This window comes from Eubalaena glacialis, chromosome 12, assembly GCF_028564815.1.
Source record: "Eubalaena glacialis isolate mEubGla1 chromosome 12, mEubGla1.1.hap2.+ XY, whole genome shotgun sequence".
Classification (NCBI taxonomy): domain Eukaryota; kingdom Metazoa; phylum Chordata; class Mammalia; order Artiodactyla; family Balaenidae; genus Eubalaena; species Eubalaena glacialis.
Window position 1 is genome coordinate 3,851,280 of NC_083727.1, and position 17,670 is coordinate 3,868,949.

Consider the following 17,670-nt stretch of genomic DNA (forward strand, 5'->3'; position numbering starts at 1 on the left):
ACTTCTAGATTTCCAGGAATATGTTGGCGTTTTTCACAGCTTCTATGGATATTTCATCCCTCAGATTTTCTTTTTAATTTTTTTGTGAGCCTCTTGTTTTATCCAGATATTATCCCTTCCTCAGGCAGCTATGATGTTAAACAGTCACCATTGGTTACTTTCAAAATATGTCTGGAGGAAAAGAGTTCAGAGCATGTGACTTCTGAGTGAGGCTCAATAAAGAGAAGTCCTGAAAGTGGGGGGTTTCCAGGAAGCTTCCAGACAGGTCAGATAGTGACAATTCACTGAGGATGGAGCTTTGGGAGTTCCAACCCAGTTCACTCCCATCCAGAGGTGGCTAGGCTGCTGGTCTTCAGATCTCCTGCAGTCGTGAGACTGTTGGTTCTCAAGGCCCCACGAAGATGGGGTGAGGAAGATGGCAACATAGCAAGTTAAAACACCAAAAACCTCACCGTTTTTACTGAAGTTCTGTCATTTTCCTTGAATAAACTGGATTGTTGCAAGCCTTTGTTTAATTTCCAGAGTTCTGAAAAAGTTGATTTGCCATTTTTGCTAGTGTTGTAGTTGATGTTGTGGAGGAACACATTTTCATAAAGTGGTCCTTACTATTATAAGTGGTCCTTACTCTATTATTCTGGGTGTTGTATACCCCTCTCCTTATTCTTCTCACCAGGAACATGGAAGACATGTCTGGGGGTGAACAGAATCTTGTTATTATGAACACAACTGTCCCACAGTAAGGATAGCAGAGCAGGAAGATAAATGGAGTCTAAGTCTTTCACATTGTTGAACCATTGAATCAATCCTGTACTGGGATTCCATTTGTAGAAGAGGAAAAAATCCCTTATTTTTAAAATCATTGTTTGATGTTTGTTATTTTTGTTGCCATTATTAATAACTGAATGCAAGTGCAGCCTGGTGTATGGCATAGAACACTTGTTTAATGAATCATTTTTGAAAAGCATTAGTTGATTGTTAATCTCTATTGTATGTGATTAAGTATAGGTTCACTAGGGAATGCTACCTTGATGGCAGTTTATGATAATTTAATGAATAGATTCATTAGATATAAATCTATTAGAGACGTTCCTTGAAGGAAGTCAGTGGGCAGAGCAGACCTGGAGGAGGAAAGGGTCAAAGCATGAAGAATGGCATGGCATGAAGAATGGCATCGAGGCAGAGAAGTGGGAGATACAAAAGGGGATGTTGGGGAAATGCAGGTTCCGTGGTGGGAGCTGAATTAAGAAAGTTATGCTGAAGTCAGTTGTCAGAACACCTTCAATGGTGTGTTAAGAAGGTGGTTTGGTCCTTCTCACATATGCAAATTGGTGGTGGAGTCTGTCTTTTCCCAGACATTAAGAAACATTTCCTTACAGATATCTTCAGTCTTTGCTTTAAAAGAATGAGAGCTACACACCACAGTCTCCTGCCTGCCAGGTCTCAGTGGGCATGGAGAGATAGGACCAGTCCAATTTCAATGTCATTGTCTCTTCTGTAAACACATTAGAGCGTGATCAGCAGTAAACATGGAAAACTCATCCCACAGCTCGATAAATACCTGTTGAGAAACGCCAGTCTTCCTAGGGGCAGCTTCATCTCATAAATGATGGGAGGCCTAATGATAAGGACCACTCCATAAGTGCGAACTGATGGGAAAGAAAATGCATAAAATATTTAATTTAAATTCTTCCCAATAACATATTATTGTTTCACAGAATTTCTCCACAATAATAACCTTCCGTGTCACTTGGAAGCAAAGCAACTGCATTAAAACTGTTTAACAATTTTTAGTAAAAGCTCTAACATATAGAAATGGAAAATATGGGCTTGGCTAGTCTTTTTGTCATAACTTTGGAAAACAGATCTTATGAAAAAATGACATTAACATGAAAATATCACTGCATATTAAGTTTGCTTATGATATATATGGCAGTAGCTAGTAGAAGACCCCAAAACAGAGATTACTATCAATTAACTAAGCCTGATTTTATGTTTAAGCCATGGAAGGTCCTTATGAAATATTATTTTTATGTTATTCACATTCCTTTCTGTAAACTTAATGAAATTGAGAATCAGTCAAGACACATTCTTTCTGGTGGGAGCGTACCAAACCTCTTAGCTATATATTTAAAAAAAGAAAAAAATGGTTGAGAGGAATTAATCTTTTGCCTATGTGGACAGTAAATGTTGATGTTTGCGGTTCCTTCAAAACTTGCTTTTATATCAGCTTTTACATGTCTACTTCAATATTTAATCAGCTCACAACTTCACAGACCTTCATTTGCAAGCTCTAGTTGGATTGCATGACAGAAACACTTATTTCCCATGATAATCTGCCTTGTGTTCTAACCAAGAACCTTCTGAAATAATCATTTCTCTCACTAAAAAATAAAATGTTGAAAGCTCTAAGTTTCCGTCACCTAGCCTCCACACATGCTGCTTCTAAGTACTTCTACTGTATTCAAAAGAGGTCTGGAAAGAATGAAGAATTAATATCTTCTTTCCATTTAAATCTGAAAAATAGTGTTTTCCTTGTGAGTAATTTTAGATAGTGCTGTCCAATAGAACTATCTGCAGTGACCATTGAACACTTGACATGTTGTTAGTGCAACTGAGGAATTCTTACTTTTTAATGTTAAATAATTTAAATTTAAATAGACCCAAGGAACTAGTGGCTCTGTCCAGGGCAGTGTGATACTCGATAAACTCAGCGTGTAGATCAAATCACAATAACTGTTCTTAGAGTGCTAAGAAAAACATAATTTAATTTATGTCTGAATATATACTTCTTTTCGAGCTTCAGGTAAAGATCTCCAGGAAGAATGTCTAGGTAAATTGCTTTCAAATTATGAAAATGGCTTTGTGTGTGTGTGTGTCTTTGTGTTTTGTTTTTTAAACTAAGCTTTAGTAAAGCCCAATTTATGTATAATAAAATACACGACTTTTTAGTTACAATTCAATGAATTCAGATAAATATTTACAGTTGTGAACCACCACCATCACAATCATGGTATGGAACATTTCCAGCACTCCAAAACCTTTCCTTGTACACCTTGGCAGTCATCCATGGCCCTTACCCCCTGGTCCGTGGCAACAATGACAGCCTTCCTATCATCATGCCTTTGCTGTTCTTTGTTGTCTGACTGCATCTCATTGTAATGTTTTTGAGATTTATCCATGCTGTTGTCTGTCTCAGTAATTTGTTGTTTTCCTGTGAATGACACTCCATTGTATGGATTTGCCACATTTTCTCTGTCCTTTCACCCATTGGTGGTCATCTGGATTGTTTACATTTTTTTGATATTATGAATAAAGTCAGTGTGGAAATAATTTTAAAAATTTGTTTTGGGTAGGTTACAGGGGAACGTCTGGGTTGTATGGTAAATGCATGTTTAATATTATAAGAAACTGCCAACTGGTTTACAAAGTGGTGATACCATTTTGCGTTCCCACTGGCAATGTATGAACTTTCTGATTTTTCCATATCTTTGCCAATGTGTGGTATAGTCAGGTTTTTTTAAACCATTCTAGTGCATGTGTAGTGGTATCTCATTGTGGTTTTAGTCTGCATTTACCTGATAACTATTTTTTCGGAGTATTTTTTCTTGAACTTATTAGTCATTGGTATTTCTTCTTTGGTAAAATGCCTGTTTGAATCTTTCCCCATTTTTTTCAGTTGGGTTTTTTGTCTTCTCATCATTAAGTGATGAGTTCTCTATATATTCTGGATTTTTAAAATTTGGATATACTTTTAAAAAATATTTGCCTCCAGTAAGTGGATTGACTTATAAATTTCTAAGCGCCTCTGAAAGAGAAAAAAATTTAATTTTGAAGAAGTTCAATTTTTAATTTTTGTTTTGTGGTTTGTGAATTTGTGTGCTATCTTAGAAATCTTTAAAAAATTTTTAATTAAAGTTTTATTAAATATACACATTAAATATGGAGAAATTGACAAAGATTTATAGTAATCATAAATCTGTATTCATTAAACAAGAGAACTTCCAAGTAAACTTATAAAGGTTTGTAACTTAAAAAAAAATTTTTATGGTTTTAACCATTTTTTAAAATTGAAGTATAGTTAATTTACAATGTTGTGTTAGTTTCAGGTGTATAGCAAAGTGATTCATTTATATATATGTATTCTTTTTCAGATTCTTTTCCATTATAGGTTATTGCAAGATATTGAATATAGTTCCCTGTGCTTTAGAAATGTATTTTTAACCCACAGTAATAAATTATTTTCATCTGTTTACTTCTCAGAATATTATAGATTTAGCTCTGACATTTAGTGCTATGCTCTGTTTGAAATTTACTTTTGTTTGCAGTGTAAGGTGAGAATTTAAGTTTATATCTTCCCCTTTTCCTTCCTCCCTCTCTCCTTCCCTCCCTTCCTTCTCTCCTTCCTTCCTTTTTCTGTTTTTGCATCTATGTATCTAGATGTTTCAACACCAGTTGTTGAAAAGTTCTTCTTTTACTCCATTGAATTACCTTGGCAACATTGTAAAATATTTTTTGACTGCACATGTATGACCTGTTTCTGGACTCTCTATCCTGTGTTGTTAGCTTGCATGGCCACCTCTGTATTGTGTAAAAGCTCATCCTAAAATCAGCTAGGTAAATTATGCTGTGTGCAACTAAGAGTGATGACTAGGAGGTACACTTTCCTTCTAACTTAATTATAAAATTTTGCTCTGAAAAAAGTATTCATTTTGGTTTTTTGAAAAGTCCGTATGACAGTAGATAACTCTCGAGATATTAGAGATACTTAATGATAAAGCTGGTTATAGGAAAGGAATTTTCTTTTTTCCACACTACACGATTTTAGAGTTGCTTATTCAGCAGCAAGGCAGTATTTTGATTGTCCTTAGTCAAATGGCTTACTTCCCTGCTGAGTGATCCTCATGAGTCACTGTTCAGTTCTACCAAATGTAGGAGATGAGATACCCCCTTGTGAATCAGAGGAAATCTGGTGTCTGCCCGCTGCAGTGGGTTTGAAGCTAGTTAAACCCACATAAAAGCTTAGAAAAATAATCTTTAGATTTTTTTCACATCCTTAATTTCATTTTTACTTTAGAAAAAAACAGTAATTCTTTTGGGAGAGATGAAATTTTAGGCTAAAATTAACTAGTTAAAAACAGGCAGGAAATTATGATGGTTTTTGCAGAGGACATATACATCATACAGCTCTTAATTCCTTCTTTGTTGTCAGAAAACACCATGAAGCACCTGTCTCTTGGTTTCTCCAGCTCTTAGATTATTCCACGTTTCATCTCTTACCCAGACAATTCAAATCTAGCGTCCCCTATTCTCACTTTAAAGTTTCACAACACCTAGTAATTTTGGCCCTAGGGTTTAGGTAGAATCTACTATCTGGAATTTATTTTACCCGTTGACAATCTTTTATTCAGGGATACACAATATACATTTGCCTACCACATCCATCCCATTAATGTTTACACATTCATGAATGAAGAGAAAGTGGTGGGTACTTTAAAACTTAGATATGGAAGAAGGCACACATTCTGAAATTGATTTGCCTCTTATCTTGCATTTGTTTTACAAGCATATCAATCTTATCTTTCTAGCTAGATCAAAACTATTAGCAGTTCGGGCCCTGGGTCTTAACCCATTTTTCTCTTTTTTACCATTTAAGCATAGCTTTGAGCATTCAGCTGTACTGAGTAAATAACGGTTGATTGGTAAGTGGAAGACATTGATGATTGTTGATTGCTGTAGACTTTTATAGAGAGTGGGAGGCTCATGTTCAGAGAGACTGATGGAAATGGATTTGACTGGTGGCATGAGAAAAAGACTGAGGGGTGAGGATCTGTGACACCAACAATGGGGTGATGGACACCACCTCCCACTGGGAAGTTTGCAGGGAGAACAATACACTCCCAAGGGGTTGAGATAATTATTATTGTAATGAGGGCTAACTGGAGGTTGGTGAAGCTGCTAAAGGAATTGTACTCTAAGGGAAGTTAGAGGAATCCAAGATATTATAATAAGGCCAAGGCCTTGAATAGATCATAATGTTAATGATGTGTTTGGGCCCAATTCATTTTGCTCCCCCCGGAAGCACCATGAACTGTGTTATTAGCTACAGGATGGACAGGTTACCTGTTCTCTCTGTGCTTCAGTATCATCTCAACTTGTTTCCTCAGCTGTAAAGCCAGGTCGAAGGTCACAGCAGTACTGACATAATAGGACTATTTTGAGGATTAAAAGGGTGGTTCATACTAAGTGCTTAGCCTAGTTCCTGGTACCAGGTTAAGTGTTCAAACTATTTTAGCAATTTTGTTTTCCTGTGATGGTATCTAAACATCTTCCATGACCCCAATCTCTGCTCCCTGCCTCTGAACGGACTTGATTTTATTATTCCCAGCTCTAAAATCTTCCATGCTATCTTCTTACATGATAAAATATAATTCTCTTATCTGGATTTCTTTCACTGTCTTTTACAATCTGGCATCTGCTGTTTCATTCCTTATTAAAACCCTCATTCACAGACCCTAGTTTCTGAACACTTTCAGAAGATGGAATATTTCATGGCAAAAATTATAGAGAGTAGATAAACCATGACCTGAAGTTTTGCTCTTTCTGGCTTTTTATCTGTAATTTCCATTTCTTCTTTCTACCTGAGCTTGAAGATCTAGCTCACTTGTAAAATCCTCCAGGAAACCTTTTTTAATTCCCTTGTCACAGCGAATCTGCCTGGATTAACCCTTACAGAATGCCTAGGATATAATTCTCTCTGCCTTTGTACTCTTAGAATTTTCATGTACTTCCACTATCGCACACATTACATTTGCTGTATACTATAGTAATTTGTAAAAATCTCCCTGAGAGAAGGGATCTAATTTTTATATGAATTTTCCTTGAAGCCCTTAATACAGTAAAGCATGTAGCAGATCTTTATCAAATCTTTGATGAGTAGGCTTAAGATAGGATAAACAAAGCATCAAGATTTCAGAATAGAGTGATGAACCAAGAGTAATAAAAATTATGTGAATTTTCCTGTTACTGTACTCTCACCCACTTCATGTAGATGGTTCAAAGTTGTCCATTTCCTAATGTATATAGTTTGCTTAAACAATAGGTCTCATCTTGATCCTTCTCTCATTCGCATCTATCAGTAGAAAGAGTATATTTCTTTACACATTTTACACATACTACATTTCTTATTACGTGCAAAACTCAACTACTGTTTAAATGTGCTAATGCCTCTTATTAGGAAATAAAATCTTAAGGAAATTCACCTTGAAATAAACCCACAAACGACATATAAATCAAAATTTCTTAATAGGTCTTTCCTACACAATATTTGGTTATTGTCTATAACATAAATTCGGTTGCATACATATCTTTGTACATTTAGAGTATTTTGGTCTTGTAGCTACATGTGTGTGCACACTCACACATGCACACACACACAGCCAATTCACCCAAATGTATTCATGTTGTGTCTTTATGTTGAGTGTCATTACTTTTCTTTTAAGATATTTAGGGTTTTTTTTTTACAAAAACTTTAACTGGAGTTAGTTTCTCCAGGCTTTCCTCGTGTTTTATGTTACTGGACTTTAATCTAGGACTAGGATTTTGTTGCCAGTCTTTTAGATTTAAGCGTTAGTTAAAACATCTAAGAATTAGACTTCCCACGGCCCAAGAGCGTATTGAGTGATGTAACTTATAGTTAAAAGAAACAAGAAAAAAGATAGTGCTGAGTAGAACTATACCAAAGAAATGATCCATTTATTACCAACAATTAAAATAATTTAATACATTTATTTTCTTATGAAAAGGGACAAATTAAATCCTTAGTAAAATTTGAGTATTTGACTAGAAATCCATTTTGTTAAGGAAAACAATTCCTATGCCTTAAAATGATACTTTGTTAAATCCACAGTATTAAGTTGGTGGTGGTGGGAATGTGGTGAGGACCGGGAGGTTTTGTGGGCTGCGCTGAAGAAGGTAACTAGAAGAAAACACCAAATGAGCTGAAAAATAAACCGTTCCACAAATATTGAAGCAAAGGATGGGTGACCATTGGGAGATAAACTATAAATACTTTGTTATATAGAATGTGCTTTGACTGGAGAGTGGGTTTATAAGGAATTGGCATTGGGAACACAATCTGACCTGATAGTGGGACATTAGTCCATAGGTTCACACTGTCAATTTACTTTATTGATGTTTTCTATCTTGATGATATTTGCAAATTTTATGCTTTTATAGAGCAAATGCATCTCACAACTTACAGAACTGAGTTTATTAATATATAATGTCATATTTTATGTTCTGTCATATTTTTAATAAATGCTCATAATTTTTCCTCATGTATTGGGATTTTAACTTGTTATGGTGGAAAGTTGGGGATTGGGGATAATATTGTGTCCTCGGTGTTTCCCTCATTCTATCCCCCATATATAATCAGGACCATGGACAACACACTAATGGTGATAGTTGATTCTAAGCTTTCTGTTAACTTGGATATTTTAATGATTCATGTTTAATCTCCCTCTTCCCTAGGGAGGTTAGATCTTAGTGTATTGAACACCATGGTTTTTATGCACAAATTTCTAAAGAAATAAACTAGAAGTTGTACTTGATTAATGAAGAAAGAGTTGAATTAAGAACTTTATTTTACCACATTTCAACTGTAAGTAGGATTGTCTCTGTTTTTACTGTTACTTTATATCACTGCTCTCTTACACCTTTTATCATTCCATTCTTGAAATTCATTTTCCATGGGTACACAGAGTTTTGAGTATTTTATAAATTAATCAGGGATAGATTTCTTAGGGTTTTCCAAATTAATTATGTTTTAAAACTTATCAAGTTACTGAAAGTCATTTGACATCATATTAAACTACTTGACTCTGAAAATTGTGTTTTGGAAAAATTGAAATATTGAAAGTGCAAATCTTCAAATGACCTGTAGATTTAATTCTACGTTGACATTCATAAAATTTAAAAAATGACAGGTTTTAATCTGACTTTATTGGGTTTAACACTTCCATCCATATTCAGAGCACCCTTACCTCCAGATTCAGGAACTTAAATACCATTCCACACTGAAAAGAAGAAGGACCACTTAAATAAATGGCTGCTTCTAGGTCTGGGGAGCAGTATAAATTTTGGACATTTTGTCATTTCAGAAAGCAAGTAAATCATCAAAGACGACTAGAGGAGTCTTCTTTGAAGTTTTCCATTGTTAGAATTAGGCTCTGTGCTTGATCTTTAGCTCCATTTGCCTTTGGATTGCAAAATATGAAAATTCATTCAAATGTTTTCAAAGGAGTTCACTGACCTTCACATTATGCTCTAAATTGTGCTTAATAGATCTGTGGCTGCCATTTTCTCTCTTCAAGGAATCTATGGCCCTTAGCCATGTTCATCCAAGTCTATAGACCTTAAAATTTCCAAGTTCCCCATGTTTTTCAAATGACAGAGGTACTGCAAGAGCTAGTGTGTTTCCTTCTATGTTTATCTGGATCCCGTTGATCAGAGATAGATGCCTTAGCAATCACACATCTACTTGCTAGGTTCTAGCTATACTCCACCCGTCACCAATCATAACAACTTCATTGCCTTCAGGTCTGCCAGGGATCCGATTCCAGAACCCATCCCAAGAGTCTGCTTCTAGAGAACTTGACTGTCACCAACCAACTTAAACCGAGTTCTCTAAAAGCAGTCCCCAATCCAGTGTTCAGAGCATGTGATTTACAGCACTGAGTGAATGCTCTTTGGGAAAAATCTGTAGCTTGTGAAGCAAGAGAGAGCAGGGGGAAGAGCTGAGCAAGCTGGTCTCTGGTCAAGCCTAGTGTTGGCCTGACCCACAAAGGGAGCATAATCCACACCAGGGATTCCCTCTGCCCACCTCAGGCTAGTGAGCCAGGCTTTCACATCCCCATGTCACTCAGTCATTGGCTTTAGGCCATCAGGTGTGAGATGGTGGGAGCAATTCCCCAGGCAAGGTGGCTCTGTCAGTTGCAGGTAGTTGTCCAGAGAAGGGGAACAGCTATAAGCCTTCAGCATCCTTCACTCACAGTTCCTGGGGGATGTTTGCTGGACCAGTAGCAGTGACCTGGGCAGGCCAGCACAGCATCATCCACAACCAGGTAACCAAAAGTATGGGACAGAGAGAGAAATGTGTTAAATCCAGAATGTGGGTGTATTAATTTGCTAGGGCTACATCACAAATACCCCAGGGCAGCTTAAACCACAGAATTTTATTTCCTCACCATTTTGGAGCCTGAAAGTCCGAGATCAAGGTGAAGTATCAGCCAACTTGGTTTCTTCTGTGGCCTCTCTCCTAGGTTGTAGATGGCTGTCTTCTTCCTGTGTCCTCATGTGATCTTCCTTCTGTGCACCTGTGTCCCAATCTCCTCTTCTTATAAATACACCAGTCAGATTAGTTTAGGAACCCCCCTTCCCCCAAGGACCTCCTTTTAACTTAACTACCTCTTTAAAGGCTTTATCTCCAAATACAGTGACATTCTGAGGTATAGGGGATTAGAGCTTCAATACATGAATTTTGGGGGAACACAATTCAGTCCAAACAGTGGAAAATTCATCAGGACAAATAACCTAATCTCTTCAAATAGTCCAAAAAAGAAAGGGGGAAGGGAACTTGTTATAGATTAAAAGACATCAGCAAAGTGTAAGATATGGGTTTTCCTAGAATCTAATTCAAATAAATCAACAATAAAAAGACACTTTTGAGTGAATTAGGGAAAATCATATTCAGACTGGGTATTAAAAGATATCAATAAATAATTTTTAATTTTGTTAAGTGCACTAACGGTGGTTTTGTTTTTATTAAAACGTTCTTATGTGAAAACAGGTACTGAGCATATGTGGGTGAAATGATATGCTGTCTGGGATTTGCTTTAAAATAGTCTGGATGTGCTCCCTCCACAGAAGAAAAGCTGAAGGTGTATTAATGAAAGAATAAAGGTAAACATTTAGACATTTTTGAAACTGGGTGATTAAGGGTTCATTATACCATTTTTTCTATTTTTTTTTTTTGCATTTAAAAATGTTCATTAAAATGTTAATTAAAAATAAATTAAAAATCATGTTCAAATTGTTCCATGAAAGAGACCTATTCCTTGCACGTTCAGGTCAGTCAGTTTTTCTGTTACTCTGCTAAACAGGATCCTCACCCATCTATGCTATCAGGACACTCCTTCAGGGCAGCAGTTGTATACCCTTGGGTTTTCTTTTTGGCACTATTGGACCTGTATCAGGCCTGCCCATGGCCTTCCAAGTCTTCATTTTAAATATTCTTCAGACTCTGCTTCTAACTCAGCTTCGCACTTGCACTCACCACATACTCACCATACTCCTTTCTGTCACTATATTCTCCCACGTGTTAAGGTTATTAATATATTTGCTTTATCTTCCCTATTAAAAAGGGGGTTCTCTGAGGGCAGGGAGCATGTTTTGTTTATCTTTTATATCTACAATATTTTTCACAGGATCTTGCATAAAGTAAATGCTCAATAAATATGTGAATTAGCTACAAATTAGAATGTTAGGTTCTTCTTCTTCTTCTGCTTCTTCTTCTTATTATTTTAGTTCCTGTTAAATGTTATACATTAGAATATTTTTTTTGCATGTAATGTTTTTTGTCTCACTTAATTTGGATACTTTCTCCAGGATTTTTTTTTCCGAATAATTTTGACTTCTGAATTTCTCATATTATATTTGTCAATATAGATATTAAATAGATTTAGATATAGCTATCATACAAATTTAATAGGCATAGGAAAAAAGATGGCACAAATGACAATAGAAATTCCTTCTGAATACTCTAAAAAACTCTATTATTATAAAGAGCTGTGATCTCCACACTGGTTGATGGCCAGTATGTGAAGGGCTCAAAAGTATTTACAGGTTGAATTAACATCTACTCCAGGTCTGTACTTTAAAAAGGGCCTTCCCCACTTGACCTTTTTTTTTTAATTTTTATTTTTTTGATGTGGATCATTTTTAAAGTCTTTATAGAATTTGTTACAATATTGCTTCTGTTTCTTTTTTTTTTTTTTTTTTATGTTTTTGGTTTTTTGGCCCCAAGGCACGTAGTCTCTTTGCTCCCCGACCAGGGATCAAACCCGCAACCCCTGCATTGGAAGGCGAAGTATTAACTAGTCCCCCTGGTTGACTCTATAGAAGGTAACAATCCAAAGCTTTAAATTTCCTAGCCAGTGAAATGCTTGGGTCTCTCTCTGTCTCTCTTTGTCTCTCTATCTCTGTCTTTCCCTGTCTCTCTTTAAATCTAGTCACAGGCAGGAGGCTTGGAACCTCAGAAGCAGATGCTGGTGACAATTGCTCAAATGTTGGCACATTGGTCTGGCTTTTAATTCAGAAATGTTCTTTTCATCCCTATCATCTGCCAGATGACAACAAACTGCCTTGCCTACAAGTGCCTGGCACCTGCAGCCATAGGGTAAGAGGCTCACAGCAGCCACCCACCGATGTCAGCAATGGAATACTTCATCCACTTAAGGGCAGAATGCGTGGTCTTGCTTGTTTGACGCTTCTCGCACACAAAAGAAAGGAGCAAACCTAGAGGCTAAAATGTCTTGATATAGTTTACAATTTCACTTTGGAGTTTGGGTTTCTTCCCCTCCAGATTTGGTTTTCTTCTGCTTCCAGAATCTCTCTGTTGGCAGCCTGAATATTGCTGAGCTTTCCGATAAAATTCGGGTTACAAAACTAAGTCCCAGCTGGAAGACAGACCCTTTGGCTTTTGGAGATTCCTTATTGTGACGCAGGTTTTCTTCTTTTCATGTTTTCTGTGCTTACTCTGTTTTGACCCTTGTTTTATTTCTTTGGTGGTAGCCTGGAAAATCTAGCATGGCTAAGAAGTGTCATATTCTAGAAAGATTAATTCATAAAATAACTTGTATTGATAGGCAACCTATTGGAATTTTAAGAATCCTTAGTAAAGAAAGAATCCTGGGGATTGTTTCTGAAGTTTCAGCTGAGGAGCCCAGGATTTATATCAATGCCACCTTATTCTTATTATTTCAGCTATGTTTTTTCCTTTTAATGAAACAGGCAAACAAACCAACAATAATGCCAGCTTGGAAAAAGGGCTTAAAAGTGTCATCACATAAAACGAACTTCCAGTTACCTTTGACTTGCATTTCCTTTCTTGCCCCCTAGTTTCTATTTGGATCCAATTATGCTAAAACAGCAACAACAAAAACAAAGTAAAACAAAAGCAGCTTCATTATTTCCCAGCCTAGGAAACACGTGAGCCATATGGACCCCACACTGAAGTTCTGATATTAAATCTATGGCAGGGCATTCACTTTTTATGTCCAGAAGATCAAGCAGGTGGAGAAGCCATTTCACGTGGGTGGGAGGCTCCTATTTAAAGCACAGGTAGCTGAAATAATAACTAAATAAATTCAACAAAGAGGTAAACTATTTTCAGGTGCAATTTTTCTTTCCTTTTATAACTTTACCAAGTATGAAAATTCACAGAAGTAAAGACACAACGGAGAAGAGAAGCAAAAAATATAAAGTTTCTGTGGAAAGTGGTGAGCAAACAGCCATGGATCAGTGGGCTATAGAAATCACAATGATTCTGGTGTGTCCATCAGAAAATGCCACAAGAAATATCCTGCATTTCTTCTTTCTCTTCGGTTCCAAAGGTAGAACAAGGTATTAAGAATATTTTAAAAAAATGTATATATATAGTTTGTTTTTTCCAGATTAAAAGAGGAAAGATTCATTTTCTCTTCGTCCTCTAAAATATAATTAAGCACACACACACATGCACATAACATCAGAGACGTGCACATACATGCACACACATCCACATGAGTACAGGTGTATGCACACACACGCACATAAGCACACACACAGGTCACCAAACAAGTGCTGGTTGCAACAGCTCTCAAATGGCAATAATGGATTGTACCAGGTGGCGCAATGTGGGAACAACTCTGCCAGTGAGTGATTTGTGTTTTTGTTGCTATTTCAGAAAGTAGAAAGTATATCAAGCAGAATGTAATTTGTTTCTATAAGAGGAATGGGTAATTCTTTTGCAGGGTCACTGATGTATGACGAAAATCGCTATACTTCATTAGACTAGCTTGTCGTACACTGTTCAGTGGAAATACCTTTTCAGCTTTTTTGTCAGTTATCCTGACAGACCAGAGAGACCTCAATTTTTCAGGAAATATTTCATTTTACAATGGAAAGGGGAGTTGTAGAGTCAGAGGGAGTGAGGCATAAACACATGTGGAAAACATGTCTTCACAAGTTTCATTGGAGTATATTTCAAAATGCCTCAAAATGAAATTTAAGGCAATGTTTTCCAGAATATGATAATTCAGAAAACCCTCAAGTCTTTGGATTCTACAAGAAGGCTACTCTGACCTGTTAACGTTAAAACAGTGTTATTTTTCTCTAACTCACTACTAATATCTGATGCTGTTGTAGTTTACTTAGGGTTAGACCAGGGTAGATTGTGTATTAGCTTATGGGTTAGCCTTTTCCCAACACATTATTATTTAGCTGTTTTTGTATTTTAACTCTGGCATAGATAAGAGTAGCCATATCACCTAGAATTAAAATGCAAACATCTATTTTTATGCAAATTTTCTCATCTAAGAGAAATTTCCCCTTGACAATGCTGTCTCATTATATATGTTGCTAATAAATAGCAATTTATGCCTGGTATTATGGAAAGGAAGTCACAAAAAGTCTTTGATCTCTGTGGACCAAAGTAGATAAAACAGGATACTGCAATTAGCAACTAATGTAAGCCCTGGAGAGGCATAAAGAATGAAAAGAGGTGTACACATTTTTCTTCTGGAAGGATTTTAAGAGAACTAAAGCAAAGAAGGATATAAAAGTGGTGAGATAATGGTTTCTTTTATGTGTCTACCAGGATAACAATGTCCATTGTTATCTGTGTAAAAAAACATTCATTAAACATCTAATGACACACCAAAGGATAATAATACTAATTCAATATTTTAGCCCAGAAATCATTTACAAAAGCTGTTAGCACCATAAAATTCACCTTGGAAAGTTAGACTCCATCAGTATTTGCTAGAACAAGAATTCCATTCATTTAAAGCAGGTCATTCCACTGTTTTAGGAGATGGAAGCCAAATTCTTTGTGGACTTTTGTGATATTCTCATTGTCTCTTCAAACTATAATATTGTTTATTTTTTGAATTTCAAAGAAATTAATTTAATTTAATTTTGAGGATCTTTGAAATACACAAACATGCTATTGAAACACCTGGCAAGAGTAGCAATGTCATAAAACCAGGCTTGGAACTGCTGGCCTATGGGAAGAAATTACACAAAGAGTTAATGGGATAAATTTCTAAGACTATGAACTTTAATAATGTTATAATTTTTCACTGCTAGATAACCAAACCCCAAAATAGTGACAAATCATAAACATACAGAATGTCTGACCACATGGGAACAAACCTAGGTGTCCATTATCCAGGGCTTGAAACTGAACATTATACGTGACTCAGACCCCTTCACGCTGTATAGCACTCACCACCTCCCATTCTTTTCTTCTCCATGGGTAACCGTGACAACCATGACGTTGACTTCTAACATGATGGACTAGTACGACTTTTTGTTTAATCTAACACAAAAGGAATCACATACATGTATTCTTTGTATCTCTTTGTATCTCTTTCCCTTACTATGATGCTTATAGGATTCAGTCTGGTTGTTGTGTGTCCAGGTAGTTTGTTCATTTTCATTGCTTTGTAATACTCCATTGTATTCCACAATTTCTTACCACACCTCACAATTTATTTACCATGAGAAAATACCACATAAACCCAAATTGAAGAACATTCCACATGTCTTTTCCAAGACTTTTCGTGCACATCTACATGCATTTATGTCGGGCATACCCATTAGAGTGGAGTTGCTCTTTCTACAGTACATATGCATTTAAATTTAGAAGATAATGCCTTAACTGTTTTCCAATGTGGGTTTCAATTTACCGCTTGCAGAGTGTGAATATTCCTGTTGCTCCAAATCGTTGCCTCTTGTCCTGTTAGTCTTTTTAATTTTAGCTATTCTGGCGAGTGTATAGAAAAATCCCATTGTGATTTGAACCAAAATTCCTTAATGACTCATGACATAAGTAGGATTTCTTTGCGTATCTCTTTTGGGAAGTGCTTGTTCAAGTGATTTGTCCATCATTTCTATTTTGGGGGGGTAATTTTCTCATTGATTTATGGGAGGTGTTTTCAGATTCTGGAGACTTGTTACTATGTGGGCTACAACAGTTTCTCTAATTTTCCAGCTTACCGTTTTACCCTCTGGATGATGTTGTTTGATGAATATAAGTTCTTAATTAAAATGTAGTCTCACTTATCAGTCTTTTTCATTATGGGGAACTTTTTGTGTTCTATTAAGAAGTAGCTGCCTACTCCATATTTAAATTTAAATTAAGTAAAATAAAGTAAAAATAAAAATTAAGTGATCCAGTTACAAGAGTCAAATTTCAGGTGCTCAAAAGTGGCTAGTGGCTACCATGTTGAACAGTGTAGATAGTAAAGCATGTCCATCAGCACAGAAAGTTCTATTGGATGACACACTTCAGGGAGTGCTGTTGTTTTACCTTTCACATTTAGAACTCCAATCCATAAGGTATAATTTTTTCACTGTGGTATGAGGTAGATGTCATTTTACTTTTTTGCCATATTGGTATCCAATTGACCCAGTACAATTTTTTTGAAAAGACGGTTCTTTCTCCACTGCTCTGTGGTACAAACTTTGTCCTAACAAAGCGTCCACTTATGTGAGGTTCTGTTGGTAGACTCTTACTATTTTATTTCTATTTATGGATCCTTATGTCAATAACACACTCCTTTAATTACCGTGGCTTTATGTAATTCTCAACATCCAGTAGCTTGTCTTGAAATAATCTTGGCTCTTCCCTTCTGTACAAATTTTAGAAATGTCTTCTGAATTTCTACCAAATCGTTAATTTTCTAGGGATTTTGTTAGGATTTCATGAAGTCTGTATAACCTTCTTGAGGAGTGGGATGAGGCATGCAACATGCTGAAAGAAAAAAGATTGTCAGTCAAGAATTCTATATCCAGTGAAACAATAAGAAATTAAGACAATTTCAGATAAACAAAAACTGAGTAAATTTATTACTAGCAAGGTTTCCCTATAAGAAATGCTAAAGTGATTTCTTTAGGCTGAAATTACAGGACACTAGACAATAACTCAAATCCACATGAAGTGATAAAGAGCACCAGTAAAGGTACATACACATACATAGGTATATACAAAGGTATATACATAAAAGACTGTATACATGATTTTTTTCTTTTAAAATATTTATTCTCCAGTAAGACTGACAACATTGAGCTAGACTTATCAAGAAAATAAGAGAGAAAATTCAAATGATTAAAATCACGAATAAAAGATGGGACATCACCACTGACCTCGCAGAAATAAAAAGGATTATAAGAAAATAGTATGAACAAAGCATGCTGACAAATTAGGTAACTTAGGTGAAATGTATAGTTTCTTAGAAAGACAAAGATTACTGAAACTTGTCAAAAGAAAGAGATAATTGAAAGAGACTGATTACAAACAAAGAGATTGAGTTAGTAAGTAAAAATCTACAACAACAACAAAAAAACCAA